This window comes from Perissodus microlepis, chromosome 11, assembly GCF_051167445.1.
Source record: "Perissodus microlepis isolate ML-2025 ecotype Zambia chromosome 11, ASM5116744v1, whole genome shotgun sequence".
Classification (NCBI taxonomy): Eukaryota; Metazoa; Chordata; class Actinopteri; order Cichliformes; family Cichlidae; genus Perissodus; species Perissodus microlepis.
The window spans coordinates 258,756-272,621 of record NC_140471.1 but is presented as its reverse complement, the minus strand read 5'-3'; the positions used below and the strand labels follow the sequence as shown (position 1 = coordinate 272,621).

Sequence of the window (13,866 nt, the reverse complement as noted above, 5' to 3'; positions counted from 1 at the left end):
TGGCTTTCCAGTATTTTTCGGACTATAAGTCACACTTAAAATCCTTTAGTTTTCTCAAAAATCAACAGTTTACCTTATGTATAAATTCTGGCTGTGCTTACTGACCTCAACCCAATTTTATGTGGTGCACGGGGCTCAAACATCTGTCAAAATGTTTTAGTATGACTTTGGAAAGCTACAAAGCTGCAGCGCTTGATGGATTGTTGGAGCATTACAGCACTCCACTAAATCTAGGACGTACTTATAATGGCCGATTTAAAGGCCTAATTAAAAATGTAGTATGATGATAATTTCTTTATAGATCATTTAATCATAAAATACAGAAATGAGTGCTGTATCTGTGCTTTAGATTTTTTCCAGTCATCAACAAAATCTTTAATTAAAAGACTAATTCAAAGAGCAGTTTTCAGACAGTGACTTAATTTAATGAAGGGAAAGAAGCTTTTGAAATCCACAAGGCCCTACTTGAAGACTTAATTGCACCTAAACTGCTGTTCATGAGCTGCTCTAATGTGAAAAAAGATGCGCTGCTACAATAACCTACCGACCTCTGTAGGTCTGGAAATGTTTACACAGACTTTTCTAGGATTTGATGACTTTTGATGATCACCAATAGCTGTGCTGACTCACAGCACTACACTGAATCTCCTACAATGAGAAACATTTCCCAGCACTGCACCTCAGAAAAACCTTTACTTACCAGACTTGAGACGATCAGATCAGCAGTCTAGAGAAAGGAAACAATTCATCAGATCACTCTTTGATGATTCAGACTGTTGAGCCTTTTCAAACAATTAAATTTACTGGGACACAATTTAACTAGTAAAATCCTCAATTACTTTAAGCTTTTTTAAGTTTACTGTAGTCTAAAGAGGAGAATTGCAGGGTCTCACATGGCTATAGCAAGTGTAATAAAAGCATTATTACTACAGAAATGCAAAGAATAGGCGCCAATATTTGCTGGCACAAGTGCAGGATATACCAAATATTTCCTACACAGAAGCCTTGTGGCTCCAATATTTTCTACAACAGGTCAGTGCTAATAAAGTGTGAAAAACCAAAACTTTTAATGTCCTTTCAGGTTAAAAACATTAAATACTGCTTTAACTTCTCTCAGCAGTCCAACTGCTTTAAATCCTCAGTACTGTCACTTTCAACTTTTCATTATCATTACTTCAGCTTCAATTCTGATGAGATTTTTTCACCAAAATCAAAACAGACCTTAACCAGTAATTTCAGTGAGTAGACTTTAATTTTTTCATGTCCAATTTGGCACACTTTGGAAATAATTCAACAGGTAGTGCCTTACCTTTGGATAAGCCGGCTTATGCCCACTCACGTCAGACCACTGGCTCGTGCCTGTCCACTCGACAACCTCGGACCGTCCAAACCTCCAACTTCCACCCCAATACCACAGGACGAGCCCCCAAACTGTTACGGATTCAAAATATTGGAGATGGATACAAGAGGAAAACCAAAATAACAACACTGGTCCGGCCGGGTTGAGTCAAACGATGATTTTAATGATCACACGCGTGGGAGATGGACACCGTATGCAGACAGCATCAGATCTCAAAATGGTGGAGCATTGATCAAACTCTTATAGCCTCTAGTGGCCCCCACCTAATCATAAAAGCCTAAACATTCACATTCTTTCTCTCACACGGCGCCTAAGCTACGACCTTGGCTCCCTGTTTATCTGCTCCTGCTGAGATGGAGCAGAAAACCTCTCCAGTATGTTCTGTTCTCTTCTAATCAGACAAATAAGGCGATGAGTTTCTGTGAACAGTATTTCTTATAACTCAGCAGTATAATGCATCATAAAACAATATCATTCATCCACAATAAATCAGCAGCAGTCTAATGCTCAGCAGTCTAATGTAATGCAAATCAGTTTAATAAATGTAATAGTTATCACCTTCTTCTAATTCAGGAGAATAATGCAAACTAAAACTACATAATAATTCACAATCTTTAATTAGGGGTATAACATGGTATATTATAATCCCACAAAAGTAATTCTTGAAATCAGAAGCAACAGAAAACCTCATCATGTTTTGTTAGTCTGATATGAATATGCAAATCCTAAAATACATGTAAATATTGACATGTTACAATAACAGAGGTGCAGAATGTTTTGTGATTAAAATGAAATGTCTTAAAATATTACACTAAAAAGTCCTTTCATTGTACCCATTCCTAGGAATATTTATGTATTTTGCAATGTCCCTTTTTGGCAACATTTCTATTTAATTGTAAAACACATTATATTCACTAAATAAGTAATAAACTAATTAGACACACTGGCTGTAATTTACCTAAGAATGTCCACTCACACCTCTGGTTCTCTTCGTTTTTATTGTTGTTAAAGCTATTACTTATACCGAGTCAGGCAAAATACTTCTACAGTGTTCTGACTTTAATGTAATACAACAGCAGAATTTGAGAGACAATATAAATCAATACCTGTGCAGCTCTTAAGTGTTTGAGCAGCCGCTTATACTGACTCCCCTAAAACACTTTCATTGTTTTGTCTGCTACTTAAATCCACAAACATAAGGAGAAAATGAACAACTGTATAAAGACATCTGAAATTTAACTATGTTTGGATTCAATAAGCCATAAAAAATTTAAATCATACATAAATCGGGTATTAAACTTCAGGGACATTTTCAGGGACAGTCAGAGGCCCTGTGTAGGGGCTTTGCTGCTACTGGTCACAAATCCTGTGTTTTCGCCAATCAGTAAATGGAAACATATCACAAAAAGTCAAACTACTGTATGTAAGTCGTCAAATGTGCTACGCAATGCCAGGTTCATACTGCTTCAGTTACAATCACTCTTTACTTACCAGCAAAGGCAAAACCAAAGATCTCTTTCATTCTGTGTAACAAAAAACAAAGCACAAAAATATAGAATGAGACAACTCAAATCAGCATCACAGTCAATACTGCATCACTCTGTGCAGTCCAAAAGATTCAGTACACTTCTTTGTTTACCACAGCAACAAACAACTCACTTCTTTTTTCTACACCTTATTAAAGATTACTGTCTTCATTAAGGTAAAATGTGGTTTCATCCATTTGTAATAAGCCACACACGTTTCTCAGTTATGTGATAGCTCTATTATTTTGGTGCTATTAGATAACACAGTAGATTTAATAAGCAATGATTTGCTACACCTAGCACTGCACACTTTATCAAATTCTGACATCACAATTTCAAAGCATGAACAATCATAAATGAAAGCTTGGGTGTTATATTTGTAGGCTTCAACATTTGAGTTGGTCTGCATTCAAATTCTGCTTCCTAAAAATATTATCTGCACACAGTATCATTTAATATGCTGTTGTTTTAAATATCTACATATCATATTTATAATATTAATGGTGCACTGCTGCATTTTATTTATTTGAAGGTGGCCTTTTTTAGATTTCATTAATTTTTCACAAAGTGAGAAGTTAAACAGAGCTGCAGGTGTAGGATATAGTTAAAAAAACAACCTGCACAAACAAGTGTTTGTTAAACAGTTCTTAAAATTTAACTAAAAAACTAAAATTAATTAATTAAAAAAAAACTTCTTGTTATTATTCTTATATTATGTGTTTTATCCTCACTCTCTCTCCCTTCTGTTAATTAACCCACAACACAAACACACACCCGCACAGGCACGTGACTCTTTGGCTCCTTTGAAGTTGCGGACCCTGCTGCTTCAGCAGCTAATCAGTGGTTCTAGAATGGCGGCTCATTACCTTACAACCTAAAGAATGAGGCCGTTTTAACTGACTGATTTGTGAAGAGGAGAACAAACTTCAGCTTCCCTAAGAGACTCAGAAACACTAACACACCAAATGAACCAAATACAACACAATAACTGTATTAAACAATCAAATGAACCATATCAATTTCACACTGGGCCTATAGGAGGTAGGCTAGGCGTTAGCGCTTAGGTTGTTAGGGCTAGCATACCAAACACAACGTTTCACTAAAAAAGCAGTCATTGTGTTACTTTAACATGACTTCAACATCACTCAAACAGCTTATAGACATTTCAGAGAAGAGAAGAGAGACAGAGAAGCATATGGAATCAGAATGATGCCACCTTGAAACGAAACCGAAAAAAATATTGAAACCGAAAAAAAATATTGTAACTGAAATAAATGTACTGAAAAATCTTGTATTGAAACCGAAAAAAAAATTGAAAGTGAAAAACAATTAATTGAAACTGTAATTTTTTGGTTTTCGCTTACAATTTTTTTTTTCGGTTTTTTTTTTCGGTTTCAATCCATTTTTCGGTTTCAATCCACTTTTCGGTTTCAAACCATTTTTCAGTTTCACTCTGCTGGCACTGTTTTGGCGTACGGGGGCGTGCTGGGGGGCGGGGATTCCGACCCGCATGTATTTGCATATATTATAATGCTGACCAATGACTGGAGAAAACACTGACTACGCGGCTGCGGTCACGGACAATCTCGCACGTGTCTGTTCGGGAATGACTGATGCCGAGAGGTCCAGCGTTTACATTACCGACTATTTCAAAGTGACAGCCTGAGGTGTTCTTCAGTAAATTGGACTACCGGACAGGAGGACCTGAGGCCCCACCGCATTATTTTTGGTAAGTTAAATGTGTTTGTAAGCTAATCCGTAATTTAGGTCCTTAGCTAGCTACCTAAGGACCTAGCTAGCTAAAATGAGCACTCGGCTGTCGGGGAAACTTGTTTTGTAAAGTTCGTTTAGCTAACCCGTGCAGGTGAATGAATTTACCCTGACTAAAGAAATCAAGAGAAACGCACCGGGCTGCTCAGTGACTAACCACGGTTACTGTACTTTTATTATGAGTATTATACTGTAAGAGCAACAGGCTGGACTCTGCTTCTGCTCCTGTGCAGAGCTGATTATTAAATATGTGCAAACAGCAGCATGTTTTCTGTCGCTTTCCACATGTGGAAGGACATTAACGCCAACTTTTAAATTCCCCTCATTAGTCAATAGCTATGGATTAAATAGCAAAGCCCGATACTTATGTACTGAAACCAACTACTTCCGCTTTTCAGCTTAAGTTAAAATGTTACATTTTTCCCCTGATTATTTTTTTAGCTTTTTTTTTTTTTTTTTACTGAGTTTGTTACAAATATTCAGGTTAAAAAACTGTCCAAATTATTTTTAATGAATTATGTTCACAAAGTCACATGTGCAGTACTCTGTACAGCTTGCATCCTTTAGGACAAATAATTTGAAACATTAATATTTCTTGTTCAATACTGAGCTGATAACACCTCTGTATGTTGTGACCAGGATGCAGCAGCAGACTGAACCTCGACTGAAACCTGCTCCATCATCTCATCTTTGCAGATGTCCATTTATAAAGCATCAACAACTCAAAGGTAAACATGATATTAGAAAATGTGTTAGTAAGGCCTTTAAAACAAATAAAAAAAATAAACAGCTGTTGGCAGAACTGTAGACTGAACAACTTCAGATCCCGAGTGTGTGAGGACGGAGAAGGATCAGCTCTATTTCAGATTTGAGAGATAAACTTTATATTTCAGTTTGTGATGATTCTGTTCTGTTTGTGATTACAGGAGCTGTCCTCAGATTTGGACCTCAGCACCACCCAGTGACAGCAGACAGATCATCCTATATCTTCAATCTTTGTAGTAACTCCAAAATTAACTGAAGAAAACAGTACAAAGGTTAAAGTACCACATGTGCTGTCAGTGAAAGCTGCAGCTGTTTTATTGATAAATTTAAAGACAAAAAGTCAAAAGGATTAATCACCCCTGTAACTGTGTCACTATACATCAGCATTAACAGTACCTCAGTTTGGTGTTTCAGAAAACTGCTGATCTCAGACCTGCACAACTTCTGTTTTAAACACTGAATGTACTCAGCTACATGAAGAGCACATGTTTTCTCTGACACAATTAAATAAAACCTGATTAAAGTCAAAGGTTGTTACTTGTATTTGAACTAAAAACTTGTGATCTGGAATTCTTTCACTGTTTTTTGACAATAATGTGTTATTTATCATAAAGTAATTCAGAGTCATTCATACCAGAGTAACCAGTGAGCACAACATATATTTAACTTTCTACAGGACTTAAAGCTATTACTATAGCTTATAGCTATAGCTATTACTTAACTGCACTACTGTATAGTTCTGTGTAAATAATCATTCTGTACATATGATAATTTTTAATCCTACAACTGTTTATAACTTGCATAGTTCACATTTCTGTGTAACTGTATATCTCAGATTTCTGTATAGTTTTTCATATTTATATCCTGTTCATAGCCTGTACATAGTTTGTACTCACTACAGCCTGTACATACTTATAGTTATAGAATATTCCTAACATACTTCATACCGTGTACATTGTAACATACCATAATAGACCCATTTCTGTAATATACTTACATATCTATATTATTGCTAATATATATTGTAATATATCTATATCATGGCTAAAGCACTTCTGGATGGATGCAAACTGCATTTCATTGCCCTGTACCTGTGCATGTGCAATGACAACAAAGTTGAATTCTATTCTATTATATTATGTAAAAGTCCAGTCCCTCTGAGGATTATCTGAGTACTTCTAACATTACACAAAGCAAAGGTTTCCATCAGTGTTCATGAAATGCTGGGTTTATCCTTCTTGTGAGGGAGCTGCTGGTGAAGATCACGAGCCCTGCTTGATCCTGGCGACGAGTTTCAGTCTTCCTGGTGTTTCTGAAATGATGCCTCTCACTGTGGGTCAACAGAACTTCTGGCACAGGACAGCTGTAATGAAAGAAATTGAAGAAGTTTTGAAAAAAAAAAAAATCTTGGAAATGCCCTAAATGTGAGAAGTAGATTTTGTATTTACTTTTCTTTTGCCAATCAAGATAACAAAGTATAATTTTCACCATACAATTACTAACCTTGTCATCTCCTGCACTGTCTGTTTTGGGCTCTGGGCTCATCCTTCCCAGCGCTCATGAGACTGCTTTGATGCACTGTGGTATGAGGTGCTAACCTGTTGACAGTGTTGGGAAGGTTAATTTTAAAATGTATTCCACCAAAGATTATAGAAGTAATGTATTCTGAATACTTTACAACTACATGAATGTACTATTGCTGTGTGATTTATTACTATTACTGAAGGCTACTCGCCATACCAACACCAACTAGATGTTAAAATCTTAATATAAATGAGTAACAGTAGGTGGACATTAGGTAAGGCTGCACTTTAGCAGCGATCTCGTGTAGAAAACTATTCCGCGCGTATATAAAACAGGTCCACGGCTCCGAACCGTAGTAAAGGGACCTCTGGCTAATACGTCGGGTTCGTGTCGGGCTCGTAGCGGAAAACTAGCTTTACTTTGTTGTCTGGGTCAAGTTTGCTAGCAGAGACAGAGAGAGGCGTTGAAAGGCTGCTTATTGTTTCGGAGGAAAACACGAACACGGTGTACAGTCGAGTCTTAACAGCTTACTTACAGCTGGGCTCGTCAGGCACTCTTTTTGGCTGCAGTGGTTATTATTATATTTACATGCTTCCAGCTCCCGTTTCTGCTCCGTGACAGCTCGTACTTTTCCTTTTTCTCCCTCCCTCGCTCACAGACACATAACGGGTATGGCAGTCCATTCTCCCTGCAGCACAGACTACACTGCCCATGAGGCTACATTGTTTAGGGCGATGCCTGTAACACTCTGCTATTGCCTTCATATTAAATAATTTTTGTATAATAATTTTTAGAGGCTCTTATTGCATGTTTTGTTTGGGTTTCCACCGGCGTGGAATTACCAAAAATAGAGAGACCATAGCCTAACATATGAAACAGGAAAATACCGCCATGTAATCCATTTATTTCAACAAACTAACTGTATTCTCAATATCACCTACTGAACAGTAACTGTAACGGATACATTTACTCATATTTTGTATTTTAAATACGTAACGCCGGTGCATGTATTATGTTACTGCCCAACACTGCCTGTGGAGATCCTGAGATCCACTCCTAGAACACCGGCCTCCAACTCCTGAAGAGACACGGGTGTCCCTAAATTTAGTAAATATTAGCTTCAGGCTAGCTTGCTACTACGAATAGGCTAATACCAGCATTTTACCACAACTTCACCAGATGTAGCTAAAAAAACTAAACTAATGTCCAGCCCAGTGGGACAGCAAGGAAAGATGACAAAAAATGATTACTTACTTGCGGTTTGGAGGTTCAAGCTGAAATTAAAGCAGACATTGAAAGACGGGAAGAGAGAAAGATGGCAGCTTGGTCAGCACTAGTGGCCTCTATAATGTATGCAAATACATGCGGGCCGGAAACCCCGCCCCCCCAGCGCGCCCCCGGACGCCAAAACAGTGCCAGCAGGTTGAAACTGAAAAATGGTTTGAAACCGAAAAATGGATTGAAACCGAAAAATAGATTGAAACTGAAAAATGGTTTGAAACCGAAAAAAAATGGATTGAAACCGAAAAAAAAAAAAAATTGTAAGCGAAAACAAAAAAATTACAGTTTCAATTAATTGTTTTTCACTATCAATTTTTTTTTTCGGTTTCAATACAAGATTTTTCAGTACATTTATTTCAGTTACAAAATTTTTTTTCGGTTTCAATATTTTTTTCGGTTTCGTTTCAAGGTGGCATCGTTCTGATTCCATAGCAGCAGCGCTTACCGGCAGGGATCGAGCAGAGAGTGGGCGGAGATTCAGGAGTCAGCCAGAGACGTAAAAAAAAAGAGGCATTCACGGGTAGTGGGAAACTTTGCTATTACACAAAATTGGCATTGAAAACGTGAAAAATATATGTAAATTTAAATATTATTATACTAGATTTTTTTGCAACAAAAAACAACTAGCAGAAATTTAATTCTATAAGTTTAATAAATGTTTCAAACAGGATTCTTTGAATTTGAAATAATGGTTAAAAGACATAAATAAACATAAGGTCATTATGTTAAAATGTACTGTATTATGATAGATTTATTTAACTGATTGCAGTAATAAGAACAGTCTTCTTCTGAACACCAGCACCAAGGAGCTGGTGTTGGTGATCGCCTAAGCATTCTCACAGGACAGTAGGAGCTGCAGAGGCTCATCTCACTGCTCTGCAGGACTCTAGAGGTTCAGGAGGTCCCTTAACCCCACTGCCATGAGACTTTTTAACAGCAACTGCTGACATGTTCTTTGCACATTTGTTTCTTTTATTCTAATACATATTGGTTGTAATCATATGAAGTCTGATCTAAATGGACTTGGATTTGAATGGACTAACAGCCACACAATCACAAATATGGACACATATGGAAACACACATGCACAGAGAGACACACACACAAGATCCAATTTAGTCAACCAGTCTAAATATATTGAATTTGAATCTTACAATGAGATGCTCCCATAAAAAGGCTTTCTCTCTCTCTCTCTCTCCCTGTGTCTCTCTCACACACACACACACACACACACACACACAGAAGGCGAGAAAGAGAAAGATCATTAATGCAGAGGATTGCAGCAGCTCTTGGATTTTCACTCTCTGCCGGATTTCAGAAGAACGGTCACATAAATTTCATTACAAATTTTTTACCTTTGCTTCAATGTGTCTTTAAATCCTTTTTTGTTCAAATTGTTTATTCACATAGTAAAGAAGTAGCTACGGAACTCAGTAAGTAGGAACAGCAATAGTTTAAAGACAGTTTCTACAATACAGAGGATTTCATCATCCGCAGTTTGTGAAAACTGCAGTTAAAAAAAAAATCTGTAAATTCACAAATGATGGACTCTTTTCAGCGGTACGCTTCATGTACTGATTAACATACAGTTCAAAGATGTGCATTAGGGTGCACACTGGTTATGTGGATTTGCTATATGAATATGCTCAAGAGTCTGTTTGAGCTAAAAAAGTTGAAATATATATATGTATATTTTAAATCAGTAACACAGATTAAATGTTTTTGGATAACAAACGAGTTACAATTTAAACACTGTTTGAATAATGAAAGAGATATTTATAAAGGGCAGGCTACAACAATCAATCAATCAATCAATCAATCAATCAATCAATCAATCAAAGCTTTATTCGCCACATGAAGGTTGCCCTGCAGTGAAATGGGACCCCCCGACCTTACACACACACAACACAGACATTACTTGGGGATACAAGTCGGAGAACAGCAACAACAGACATGCTTACCGGGAGCTGTTTTGTCTCTTCTGCATAAGCCACACCAGAAACGCTCTGTGCGGATAGCAAAGTCTGCGCTGTGGGAGTGTCTGGACCCTACACGCCGCACAACCTCGCACTGGTCCCCAGGGGCACGGCAAACTTGTAAGCCCTAGTTTCGGCTCCCGCAAAAAAAGATGCTCGAGTTGTTCTTGTGTCCAACAAAAATGAGTTCTAATATGTTTTATTTTTAATGTTAATGCGTTGAAGTTAGCACAATTTAAGTTAAAAAAATGATTAGTCTCTTAAATGAATGGCATCTTGTTAGACCGGGGACTCGGTGAATGGCTTAAAAAAACGAATACTTTGTTTTACATGTTGTGCACTTGGGCACACTTAAATGAAACTCGAAAAGTGGGACACACAATATGGAGATGATGACTTGACATTTGTTAGGGAGGAGTGTAAGTATAGAGAGGAGGAATTCCTACTTCCCATTCAGACTCTGCTGTCAGATTCCACAACAAAGACTGTATAAGCTGATCAAACCCTCACACGTGCAATAAGACTGCTATATGTGCAATTCTTTTTCTGACAAGTTGTACTTTTGTATTTTCTTACTCAGTTGTATATAGCATTTGTATTTTATTTTATTCTATTGTATATATTATTCTATTTTATTCTATTGTATATAGTATTTTATTTTTATTTTATTGCATTCCAGTGTTTTCTAATTTCTGCCACATAACTTTGCACTTTTGCTGTAACAAAACAAATTTCCCACCTGTGGGACTAATAAAGGTCATCTTATCTTATCTTATGTACTCTGCAATGTACATTGTGTCCTTGTAACGTGTTTACTTTTTTCTAAATAAATAGCTGTGAAAAAACCCCCATCAAAGTTGATGTAAGTATTCACCATAGTATTGTGTTTTTTTTTTTATTAGGGTCAAATTTCTCTTTGGGTAAAAATTAAGCCAACATCCAAGTGTCAAAGGTTGGTTCTAAAAAAAAAAGTAGGTCCTTGAAGCTTATTTGTGCCACAGATGCTAATTCAGTGACTGTGAGTAAGGAATGTTTTGGGACCTGTCTGATCTTAAAAAACTAACTTTGTTGTTACATTACAGGAATTTTGAGGAAAGATTTAACGGCTGATCATGGAGCAGGATGAAGGTCAAAGGGAAAGTCCCTGCCACGCTTCCGGTTATGCTTCCATCCGGCGTTGTCATCCAGCCGGTCCGTGCTATATCGCCCCCCTGGCCCAGAGTGGTATAACGTTTTGTAGAAAAGTTTGATCGATTCGCTCTCTCTCTCTCTAACTCTTCCAAAATTAATAAATTCTCTGGGGTTTTTTTTTCTCATACGCTTATGGTACGAGACGGAGGAAGCATCCCAATCTCTCGGAGGTAATTTACCGGGATGAATCGACGGTCGTCTGACTCCTTGTTGATGTGCGTAAAACAAGGCCGTTTTCTTTTAGGGTTTCTGTCCATTTTCTGTTAATGAGAAAACCCATTGTAAAAGTAGCTCAAAAAATGAAGAAAAACCCTTTACTTTTGGTCTGATAAGGAGTGGCTGCACAAAACCAAAATACCTGGTCAGGGTGTTTTAATAAAAATATTTGGGATAGAGTTCTGAATATGTGCGCGGTGCTTTTTTAACTAAAGAGTTTTTGTTTTTTTGTTGTGTTTAACTCTGGGTTATTTTACACGTACAAGGACTTGAGGCCTGTATGAAATTATTTGCTAGGTTACAAGCATTAAGAAATACTAATATCGATTAGAGGGGTTGTTGACTCCTTGGTGTGTGTAAAATAAGGCCGTTTTCTTTGAGGGTTTCTGTTTTTCTGTCTATCCAGAGTTTTCTGAAAATGAGAAAACCTGTTGTAAAAGTAACTCAAAAAATGAAGAAAAACTCTTTACTTTGGTCTGAGAAGGAGTGGCTGCACAAAACCAAAATACCTCATCGGGGTGTTTTAATAAAATTAATTAGGGCCGATTTCCAAATACGCGCGCAACGCTTTTTTTCCACTAAGGCTTACTTTACACATACGAGGTGGGCGCACTGTAGGTTATAAGCATTAAGAAATACTGATAATGACTAGAGCGGTTTGTTGACTCCTTCTTGACCCGCGATGTGTGTGTGTAAAACAAGATCATTTTCTTTTAGGGATTCTGTCTATTTTCTGCTAATAAAAAAATCTGTTGGAAAAGTCTTTCCCACACAATAATGCATCCGAGGGTGTTTTAATTGTTTAAGTAAGACCGAGTTCTGAATATGTGCGCGGTGCTCTTTTCACTAAGGGATATTATTTTTTTATTTTTTTTACACATACAAGGATGTAGCTTGCCTCCACCTAGTGCTATATAAATGCAATCCGTTACTAGTCAGATAATCTTAAAGGTTTTTATTTTCACTTTCCACACCCCTCAAAAGGTAGGGGCCATTCTCCGCGCAAGCTCCTCGGAGCCGGTATCTGGCTGCGGAACATGAAGACGCTCTTATTTTTCTCTTCTCTCCGTGGAGCATCAGCAGCATCGCATCTGTTACTGTAGACAGTGACGGGGGTGTCCCTGATCACCGATGAGGACCAGTCACCGCTGCTGCCTCCGATGCTTACGGCCTCGGAAGAGCAGATCTCTTCCCCGTCCAAGTATAGAGGAACGCAGGGCTGCAGAGTGAAAGGCTCCATCCTGTCTGCGCATAGAAAAGTATGGCCGGCCCTCTCTGTTTTTATTCTCCTCCCTCCACAGACCCCCTCCCTCTAAGGGAGAAAACATAAATTTTTTCACACCGGATGTGATTAGTTGCGCTTATGGATCATATTACACACATCTTGAATCGATTAGTCACTTCCGGAGTACTTCCGGTAGGGTCAAAAGGTCAAGGCTAGGGCCATCAATCAAATTTTGACACAAGGTGGGGTGGAACTCTCTCTTATATTTATTAAGTTATGCAGGCTTGTTTGCACAACAAGGCTAAATAATTATATAAACTTTTCTGAATCTAAATAGTGTACTTTGGTAGAATTAAAAAATAAGTGCAGTGCAGGTCTATGATGATTTTTAGTGCTACTATCATCTAGTTCTGATTCTGGTTCTGTCTTGGTTCAATCCTCAGTAGTCCTGATTTTGAACTGTTGTAGTCCTGTTTTAATTCCAGATCAGTTCTGGGTTTGGTTGAATTGGGGTTTAGTCCGCGTGTCCCGATACAGCCCCGACTTTGCTCTGCCTTGCTGCTTAATTAAAAAACTAGTTTAAGGTGTCCTGTATATGTGATATATATTTTCCCCATATGAAGCCATTCTTTTTTGAACAAAACTCAAAACAGAGCCTATTAATCTTTCAGTCATTTCTAACAACCCCCCCCATCCCACATGCATACTACCCTTTAGGGCTAAGCCCCGGGTGTATCAAATGTCTGCCTCCGCCTCTGGTTGTTACTTTTATTATTATTATTATTATTATTATTATTATTATTAGTAGTAGTAGTATTATTATTTTTATTATTAGTAGTATTAGTATTAGTATTATTTCACTTAATACATTTTAAATAAAGGATACTTTGATATATATTCTGCTGTAAGGTTGGAAATGTATTTTCTTCACCCTAAAATATTTTTTGAAATGTATTTTGGTTTGAAAAAAATACATTTTCAATTTCAGAAACATATTTTTTGAGCATCACAAATACAACATATATTTACAAT

The 13,866-nt window shown here is 37.4% G+C and overlaps 1 protein-coding gene across 1 annotated transcript in view; it reads right to left on the bottom strand.

Annotated features, from left to right (window-relative positions):
• Nucleotides 1–13,866, bottom strand: part of LOC146376991 (protein NLRC3-like) — a 414,853-nt gene that overhangs the window by 165,742 nt on the left and 235,245 nt on the right. The window lies entirely within an intron of this gene.